This window comes from Tursiops truncatus, chromosome 11 (genome assembly GCF_011762595.2).
Source record: "Tursiops truncatus isolate mTurTru1 chromosome 11, mTurTru1.mat.Y, whole genome shotgun sequence".
NCBI classification, from domain to species: Eukaryota; Metazoa; Chordata; class Mammalia; order Artiodactyla; family Delphinidae; genus Tursiops; species Tursiops truncatus.
This window is the reverse complement of record NC_047044.1, coordinates 41300408-41310582: the sequence shown is the minus strand read 5'-3', so window position 1 is coordinate 41310582 and position 10175 is coordinate 41300408. Positions and strand designations below refer to the sequence as shown.

The 10175-nt window shown below is 41.2% G+C and overlaps 1 protein-coding gene across 1 annotated transcript in view; it reads left to right on the top strand.

Annotated features, from left to right (window-relative positions):
• ZDHHC17 (zDHHC palmitoyltransferase 17) overlaps positions 1-9949 on the top strand; it is a 139104-nt gene extending 129155 nt beyond the window's left edge. The window contains exons 17-18 of the transcript XR_012324284.1: positions 4659-4825; positions 5986-9949. The gene's annotated coding sequence lies outside the window, so the exon portion shown is untranslated. The remainder of the gene's footprint in view (positions 1-4658; positions 4826-5985) is intronic.
• Positions 9950-10175: the final 226 nt, after the last annotated feature.

Sequence of the window (10175 nt, the reverse complement as noted above, 5' to 3'; positions counted from 1 at the left end):
GCCATCTCCTAGCATTTGACGTTGGGCTTGCTCCTGACCTGAAAGTATTTCTGCTATCTGTCTATCTGTCCCTCTATGTCTTTGCCTGAGTGTATTTTACAGTGAGTCTGGGGATAATGTGCAGCATTTAATTTTGAATAAATCTATATTTGTATCTAATTACCCACAGTTAAAAAATATTTTATTTCTCTTTAAACATTTCTTTAAACTGTTGACTCTTTTCGTTATAAATGTTAGGAAATCCTTTCAGTTTATTTAGACAGAGTGGTGCAAAAGAAAGAGTGTGAACTTTGGAAACAAACAGATGTGGTTTCAGCATACAGCTCTGACGCCTACTAGCTCTGTGAGCGTGACCTAATGCTTGACTTCTTTGTATCTGTTTCTTTATCTGTAAAATGATGACAGTACACACCTTGTAGTATTGTTGGGAGGATTAAATCAGACGATGTATGTAAAATGCCAAGTATAGCACGTGGCACCTGGTAAATACTCCATAAATGATGATTGTTATGTTAAGCAAGCGTATCTTGATGTCCTCTTCTGACTTGAGAAAGAAGTAGAAACTGGTCTTTGCTGAGCATTCATCTTATGCTGACTACTGAAGGGTTTGGTAGTAACAAAGTATTACATGTTTTCCAAAACAGTTAAGAGCCTGCCAGTAGAAAGTAAATTGCGTGCCTGGGGAAGAGCTAGTGGGAGAAATGTGCGCTCCTGGAGAAGAATAAGCCTTTCTTAATTCCATATGGTCCTAGTCTGTTTGACTCCTTCAACCTTATTATAAGAGGCAAAATTGAAGGTTAAATATGTCCAGCAGGATGTTTCTTTTTCCCAAGAAATGATACTTGTAACAGCTCCTTCAGTCTCTGGAACCCATTAACCAATTTTGAATCCAAGTCCTTTGTCAACGTTGCTGTCCTAAGGCAAGCTGAACCAAGGTTGCCTTTCTTCGTGACCTTGTGCTCCAAGGTCAGATTTTTCAAATATTTTTATTCTTTTTATTTCATGCTACTTTTTCTTAACAAAACTCTGAACCAGATGAGTGTGAATATAAACACAGGGCTTCTTTATTTTATTTTAGGGCAAGGATTTCTTCCCAGAAGCCAACTAGGTGGAGAGGAATCTTTTAGTATACGTTAAATAAAGGAAAAAATAAATTCTCTCATTTTGCTTACGTACATGCTTAATAATAAAGAAGCAGCTGTTCCCATCTTATTTCTTAGCAAAGATTTAGCAGCAGTGGTGGGAATTAAAAATTACTCAGACTCAACCCTGATACTCTGTGAGGCATTTTCTGGCAGAGAATAGAATAAGTTATATATGCTTAAAGCCTGAAAGGTAGATTAAAGTATCATTTTTTATACTTGCCATAGTTGCTTTTTTTTAACTTGCTTCAAACTCCCACTTTCTTATAACCTGCATTATTTCTTAACCTTTTCTTTAACGAGTACTCTTTGTCTTCAGTGCTTTATCTTCTCTTACAGTGTTGTTTAGGTTTTCTTTTCTACCGGAGCTTTCTGGCTTTTCTAGCTCTGCTTATGCTTGCTTATTACAGCGGAGTTTTTCTAGCTCTACTAGTATGAAAAATACCATTAACTTTAACCTCCGAATCAGTCCGTTTCATCCATCTTAACCCCTTAAATGCCCTATCCCACTTTTCTCTCTTCTTTGCAGTTGATGACATCACCTTCTCTTTCATTCGAATTCCCAGCCACCAGCCAACATTGCCCTCAGCCTTCCTCCTCTTTGCCTCGAATGGCCCATATTTTCTCCCATGTTTACACTTGCTGTCCCTGACCTCAGGGGAACAGGTGGTTCTCCAACCCTTACCAAGAATATTCACTCTGCTTGTGCTTCTGATTCATTTGGGCATTCTTTGTTATATTCCTTTGCTCTTCAATTTCTCTGTCTCTACTGCTTCCTTTCCTTTCAGATTACAAAAATGCTATCTACCCCATATTTTAAAAAGCTGAGAGAAACTTCCCTGAATTTTGTAGTAGGTTCTTAAGAGGCCCAGGTTTTGGGGGGGTCCATATGCCTTTAGGGAAACACCTTTACAGCCCTGATTTGGGGTAGAGCCCTGGAGCCAATCTAGGCCTTCCAATCCCTGGTTTGGATGGGGGAGTCATCCAATCAGAGGGAGTCTCTGAACTCTGCTGGGATGTTGAGCCGGAGCCGTGTTCTCCTGTCTGGAAGGTGCTGTGTGTGTACATGAGGTCTAGAGTTGCTACAGTCATTTTTTGATGGTAGGAAGCCAGCCTGAGAAGGATGCAGCACAGAAAGGACAGAGAAATGGAGCCAGAGCTCTGAACAAATGACTCACAGAGTTTGTCTACCTGCAGGATCTTTTCATTTGGGGAGCAAATGAATTCCCACTGATGTTTATTCCCTTTTGAAATGGGTTTTCTGTTACTTGCCACTAGGACTCCCAACTGATTGTTATGGTTTAAAACTATGTCCACAAATTCTTTGATACTCCTCCCTGCATCCTGCGGCATTTAATTCCCCTCTCCTTGAGTGTGTGACTGGTTTCCAGAAAATAGAATAAAGTGTATGATTCTAAGACTAAATCATAAAAGGCGTTGTGATTTCCTCCTTATTTTCCCCCGACTCCCTTCTCTCTCTCCCTCTCCAGCTCTGTCTCTCTGTCTCTCTCTGTCTCTCTCTGTCTCTCTTTCTCTCTGTCTGTCTGTCTGTCTGTCTCTCTCTCTCTCTCTCTCTCTCTCTCTCTCTCTCTCGGATGGATCACTTGCTCTGGGGAAGCCAGCAGCCATATCAGGAGGACACTCAAGCAGCCTATGAAGGGCCCACATGGTGAGGAACAGAGACCTCCAGCCAACAGTCCCCCGGGGAGTTGAAGCCTTTTGCCAACAAAAACATGAGTGAGCTTGGAAGGAGATTCCACGGTCCTGTCAAGCTTGAAATGACTCCAACCCTTGCTACAAGTTTGACGGCACCCTCATGAGAGACACCAAGCCTCTCACTGCGGTCATCAGAGAGTCCCTGATTGCCAAACCAGTCACCATCTTTCAGTGCTTACCCTACTTGACTTCTTGGTTATGAGACAATGTCAGATAAATATATGATTGTGTGTACACTCGCAAAATGGAATTTCCTAAGAAAGGTCACAATTCTGAAGTTTTGCACAAATGTTAACTTCTGTCTTAAGATACTGTTTTGGTGAGAGATGGGAATAAATTCTCAAAGCCACAACCACTAGGAAACTTATTTCTTTCCCCAAAAAAACTGTAATATGAGGAACAGAGCAAGCTAGAGGATGCATTAAATAATTTTTTATTATCTCATGTGTGATAAGAAACACCAGATACTTCCAGGAAAATAAAAATATATATATTCTAACTTTCATATAAATTTTTTTCCTGCTACAGATTGTATAAAAGTAAATGTATATTTATCCACTAAATCTCAAGAAAAAAATTTTAGAATCTGCAATAGTGCTTATCAAATTACTCTGGTTTTTTCCCTTCTGTTCAGAAAAAGACTGAGAAGAAAATTAGTCCAGTTTGGGATTTAAGAATTATCATTTGGGTGTATATTTCATTTCAAATGTAGTTAAACAATATTTCCATATGTGTTTTGATCATTGAACAAAGCTTCAGAGAAAACCTCATAAAAATTTCCAGTTAAAACATCATATATATGTAATGCTTCTCTGGGAAATGATGTAAGGAAAGTTAACAGGATTTTGGAAACAATGCACAATGCTATAATCGACAGGCACTTAATTACTTACAGTATATGCCTGCCAGGATTTTTTTGTAATCCTCACATATGGAATTAAATGTCATTTGTAAAATGAACCTCTTCTTGTAAAAGAAAGTAAAAACTGTCATGTTCCTGCAGCTCTCACCTCATAAGCAAAGTGTTGAGCTATAGAAAAAAGGTTAAAACCTAAAAAAAACAGCTCCTATAAATTCTGTACTTATATGTTTATAAGGAAAGCTGACTTAGATTTTACTTTAAACATTATTGACTTACACTGTTCCAAAAAGATTGTGGGAATACCTAATTCCCATTCCTAATCCTTAAATAATGTCCTATGTTCAAAGACCCAAGCTTTCGATTTATCTGTCCCTATGTTCACTTCAGTGGAGACTTGGAGGGCTGCAGCAGAAGCAAACTCCACTGACCTGTTAATGGCTGCGTATGAGCTCAAATATATATGTTTATATGGACTTACACAGCCATCTGAGTTCTCTGTGAAATAGCAGTGGGCTCCCCTGGAGTGATCTTACTCTTCTGTCCAAATTCAGCTGTAAAATCGTAAGTGGGGAAGAGCCAACATATACACCGTTGGCTGGTCTTCAAGCCAACAGCATATATTGCAACTCAGTAACAGAAACTATTTATTGAATGTCCCTTGTACATCAAACATTATAGGAATATTTCTTCTGGTCCAAAGAACAGGCTTGTAAGGGCATTATCTTTCTTTCCATTTTCCAGTTCAGTAAAGTGAGAGACTTGTAGAAACTGAATAACTTTTCCCACAGCCATGTAGCTAGTAAGTGGCAGAGCTGGGATTCAAATCCAGTCTGGATCCAAAGCTCACACTCTTTCCATTCCCAAATGGGGCCTTTCAACAATGATTCTTTTCTGTCACCTAAGAAATTTTTTTTAAAAAAAGTATCTCTGTTTTACAGCACTAAAGACCACTAGCTCCTTGGGAACAAGTCTTCATTCAAACAAACCAAACAGAAACCTCTGTAGTCTGAGGAGACGCTCCACACCATCGCCGACTGGAGTGAAGGCTACAGTGTTTAGAGGTGGCACCATGACTAAGCCAGCTGGTCTTCATCCAGCGGAGCAGGTCTGGGGATGGGCCTGTGCTGGGGGGTGGGCGTGGGGTAGAAATGGAGATGGAATGTGAAGAGGAAGCAGCACATTAAAAAGGCATCACACTCTTGACTATCGTCTTTGGGCTAAAGCATGCCAGATGACGGATGAATGTGTTCGCAACACAAAACACCAAAGTTTAACTTGGAGCACAGCCATTTTTGTCCCATCTCCTCATTGGGACACAAGCACAGAATAAATTCCTTACACACAGTGGGAATAAGGAGATATGCATGTGGTGTTACCTCCACCGCTGTCCATCTGAGGAAACGTGAGTTATTTAACGTCTTTGAGCGTAGTTTTCCTAACTCTAGCTAACTGCTAAGTTCCCATGGAGCTCTAAAATTCTATGATTCTACGAGTAGCAATTATATGATATTTTTTGACACGGAAAGGTGTTCACATGTATTTATTAGGGTTCTTAGTTGCAGACAACAGAGTTCCCGAGAGGAGCAGGGAGGCAAATGATGCTACAGAGCCAGGATCAGTGGCTGACTCCAGTGTGGCACAGTGTGAAAGGAGGTCCCACTGCTGCCCATGCCCACCCCTAGGCTATTATCTTAGAGCCTCAGAGTAGACTTTCTACCTCAGCTACCAGAAGATCTGTCATCCCTGATCATGGCCATCACCTCGTGTCACTCATTTGCCTTCCAAATCTGGCTCAGGGAATGTATCTTCCATCAGGGCATGGTGAAACTCAGTTACCTGTGGAAGCCAAGCTTCAAGGGAGTCTTGGAAGTGTTTGACTTTCTAGCCTCCGGAGGATGGAGGCCATGTTAGAAGATGAGTGGGTATTGAGTGAGCCTGTGTGTAGTGTCTGCCACAGTGTGTTACATTGCTGAGTGCAAAAAGAGGGGAAAAACATGGGCACACCATGAGCTCTTTAAGTACCTATGTTAAAAATACTGTACAAAAAAGTCTGAAGCCGTATACACTAAAATTTTAGTAATATTTTTCTTTGATCAGAAGTATTACTGTGTTCTTATCGTCTTTTCATTTCTCTATATTGGCTGATATTTCTACTGTGAATGAATATTACTTGTATTTTTTCTTAAATGAATGATGCTTATTGTTTATGTTCCTATGATTCTACATGACATAGACGCGGTGCCCTTGTCTTTTTGTGTCCTGTAGATATCTGTCTTCAAGATACTGGCCACGGAATTAGACCTTGGAAATAACTTGAAAGGTGTGTAAACCATTATTCAAATTCAGGTCGCGTTATCAAATTCCTAGATATTTGAATAAATTTGTTAATGAAGACTCAAAGATAATATAATTATGACAGGGAAGAAAAGTGGGGTCTCAAGAAGCATTATTATTTGGAGTTGTTTTTTTCTCCTCGTATCACAACTTTCATTGCCATTTTTCAAACAATGATAATTTTTCTTATGAAGTGAGATCTGTGGCATTATGCAGTGTTGTTAACAAGCAAAGATAAATCAACTACAAATCTTCTGCATGAAGATCACACAACTGTATATATAGGAATGATGACAGAGAATGGAAGATAAAGCTAGAAAGGGCAGTGGGGGCTAGACCATGTGTGTTTCTGAATGCTATGTTAAGAAATACAGGAACGGGCTTCCCTGGTGGCACAGTGGTTAAGAATCCACCTGCCAATGCAGGGGACATGGGTTCGAGCCCTGGTCCAGGAAGATCCCACATGCCGCGGAGCAACTAAGCCCTGTGCGCCGCAACTACCGAGCCTGCGCTCTAGAGCCCGTGAGCCACAACTACTGAGCCTGCGTGCCTAGAGTCCATGCTTTGCAACAAGAGTAGCCCCTGCTCCCCGCAACTAGAGAAAGCCCGTGCGCAGCAACAAAGACCCAATAAAGGCAAAAATAAATAATTTTTAAAAAAGAAATACAGGGAATTTCCTGTTGGTCTAGTGGTTAGGACTCTGAGCTTCCACTGCAGGGGGCCCGGGTTCGATCCCTGGTCGGGGAACTAAGATCCCGCAAGCCGTGTGGCACAGCCAAAAAAGAAAAATACGGACCCAATTCAAATCATGTCCCCTCTAATTCCCTCAATGGATGCTGAGCTTTTTCAACCAGAAAATGTTAAAATATATTCAGTATAAAACTTGAAGCCCAACTTCGAACTTGAAACAATAGCTTATAAGATTTTTAAGTCAATAACTATGATTCATAAAAACTGGTTTAAATAATTTGATTTATTTAGTGCCACAGAGAATGCTCTGAACTATTTAGGTATTAGATTTCTATAGTGCTTTTCTCCTAAAAATACTCAATTTGATTAATGTAGTTAATCTAGTTTCTTTTTAAAGCACTTTCTATATGCAAGGTACTTTGTTAGGCTCTGGGGGATACAGTATTTAAAGGTTTCTCTTCTCAAACAGTTTGCAGTTTAGTTATAAGAGCCAAGACATTCACAAAGCCCCACAGTAAAGAGCATAATGTGAGACACATTACAATACAGGAGCCCAGGTGGGGAGCAGATCCTGACGCAAGGATGCGAGAACTGATAGTTTTCTCTGGAAGGTGTAGGAAGGAAGGTAAGTGCAGAAGTGAGACAGATAAGAGAAGGTGGCCGACAGAAGACACATTATCAAACCAGTTGCCACAGTGGGGAATAGGAGCTTCATCTCCTGGGGAAACTGGGAAATGATATGGACACAACCTCAGAGTTATTCCACCCACAGAGCAAAGGAGCTGAGATGCTTATTCACCAATATTATGGACTGAATTTTGTGTCCTCCTCAAATCCTTATGTTGATGTCTCAACCCCAGTGTGATGGTATTAGGAGATGGGGCCTAAATTAGGAAGCAATTAGGTTTAGATGAGGTCAGGAGGGTAGTGTCCTCATGATAGGATAAGAGGCACCAGAGGGCTTTGTCTCTCTCTCTCTCTCTCTCTCTCTCTCTCTCTCTCTCTCTCTCTCTCTCTCTCTCTCTCTCTCTCTCTCTCACCCCCTGCTATGTAAGGACACAGCAAGAAGACTTCCTGGTCTGCCAGCTGGGAGGAGAGACTCACTAGGGACCTAAGTGGCAGACGCCTTGATTCTGGACCTCACAGCTCCTCCAGAACTATGAGAGACACATTTGTGGTTTAAAAGCCGCCCCGTCTATGGCGTTTTGTTATGGCAGCCCAAGCTCACTGAAACAACCAACTTCCATCAGTCTCGGAGCAGGGACTTTTCTGGAGGGAGTTACTTCTCCAGCATTCTGACCTGCCAAGCAAGTGGACACAAGTGTTCTCCAGGTTTGGAGAAGGTCCTCAACCAAAGACACACCGCTACTAGCAGTCGGAAATCCACCTGTGAACATTGAAGGTGGAACTACAGGCATATGGGTGAGAATTACCAGCATCTTCTAGGAGGTTAATTTTGAGAATGGAACGATTCAGAAGTCTTGCTACCTCAGGGAAGATGTGGTGCTTCAACTGAGCCTTAAAGAGGTAGGGCATCTACAGATGTGGGCAGGGAAGAGCCATTCCAGGGACTAGCTGGAGCATAAACCTAGAAAAGGCAAAGTTCAGGATACTTTAGATAACTAATTGGTATAACTCTATCTATTTGGTTTTCCCCTTTGACGTTATTTAATTCTTATTTTTATAGCTGCCTAGTATTTCACTGTGTTAACTCTTTGCTTGAGTCAATATTCTATATTTAAACATCTAGGTTGTTTTCAAACTTTATTATAAGGCATATTCATTTAATCAATTAAAGTGTATTCCACAAACAAAGGCACATCAAATATCTGCCCTTATGGAGTCGACTTTTTAGTGAGGGAGTCTACTGGAACGCAGCTGTGGTGGGTCAGTAATTCAAAAGGCCTCCACCCATGAGTTCCTTGCAGGCAGGGCTGCGGCTTCTTTATACTTATAACCCCTATAACTGTCATACCACCTGGCGCTTAATAAATACTGGGTAACATTCGTTAAGTTAATGGAGAAAATCCTTAAGTTGAGTGTGAAAGGGGCAATTGGAGAACATGAATTTAGGTTCTTGTAAAAGAATCATTGTGACTAGCAGCACTCTTTTCCTCTACAGCCTTCCGTAGGTCCTGAGGCATGAAATTTCTCAGGTATTTTCTTCTACAGGGTCTTTAGCTTAGGATGAAACATATTCCATTTCCTTGGAATATAGTCAGCCAAGGCCATACCCCCCTTATTAACATCATAACATGCAAGGAAAAACTCCTCTTTAAATTCTAGAAGCCAACTGTATTTACTGTACGAGTGTCTTCGCCTCCTGTGGCTTCACAGAAACACCTGCCCAGGCTTTTGGCTTTCTCTTGAATTACACTTCGGTCGGCGATTGCTTGTGCAACATTTTATCTTGCCAGCTTTTTTCTCTCACTAAGGCAGTTCATGAATCACTTTTGATGGTTTCCGTGTAGGTTATAGGATGAGCTCATTTGCATATAGAGCCAAGTCCCTGACAAAGTTAGGAGACTGCCTTTAAAATTTATCCCCAAACTTCTATTTTCTTGCTAAGATGCCCTTTTAAATATCACCTCCACCTCCATCAACTCCTTTTTCTTCTTCTCTTAATTTCTTTCTACCACCAAAACCAATAGTTGACTTTTTTTTTCAGGGCCATTTTCACAAATCAAACACTTTTTTTTTTTTTTTTGCGGTACACGGGCCTCTCACTGTTGCGGCCTCTCCCGTTGCGGAGCACAGGTTCCAGACGCGCAGGCTCAGTGGCCATGGCTCACAGGCCTAGCCGCTCCGCGGCATGTGGGATCTTCCCGGACCGGGGCACGAACCTGTGTCCCCTGCATCGGCAGGCGGACTCTCAACCACTGCGCCACCAGGGAAGCCCCCAAACACATTTTTATTGCTGCCAAAGCTACTGCGTGATGAGCAGCAAAGGCACATTAAGGCATGGACTGTGGGCAGTGGGCTGGGTTCATTCATTAGCTGAGTGACTTACGCCCTGGGAATGGCACCTTGCTCCAGCAAAGCCACAGCTTATTACAGCAATCAAATTTCTTCTGACAAATAGCTAACGTTGAAAATAATAAACTTACAAAGCCAAGGGTCTGCTCCAGTATTTCCCAAACTGGCTTCCAAGGAGCATTAAAGTTACTAATAGATGTTTTGCAAAATAAATTGTTCTGTGGTCAAATACGTTTGGGAAACACTTCTTCTTATCTTCCCCTTCGAAGATTCATAAAATACATTAACATGTTAAAGGTTCCTAACTTTATTTGAGTATAAAAATCTTTCACAAAACACCTATCAACAAGTCACAGAGTACTAATGGTCTAAGAAATATCCCTTGGGAAAGATTCGTCTCCATGATTTCTAGAGAGTTTATTTCCTGGATTTACCCAGATAAGATGGCATGAACA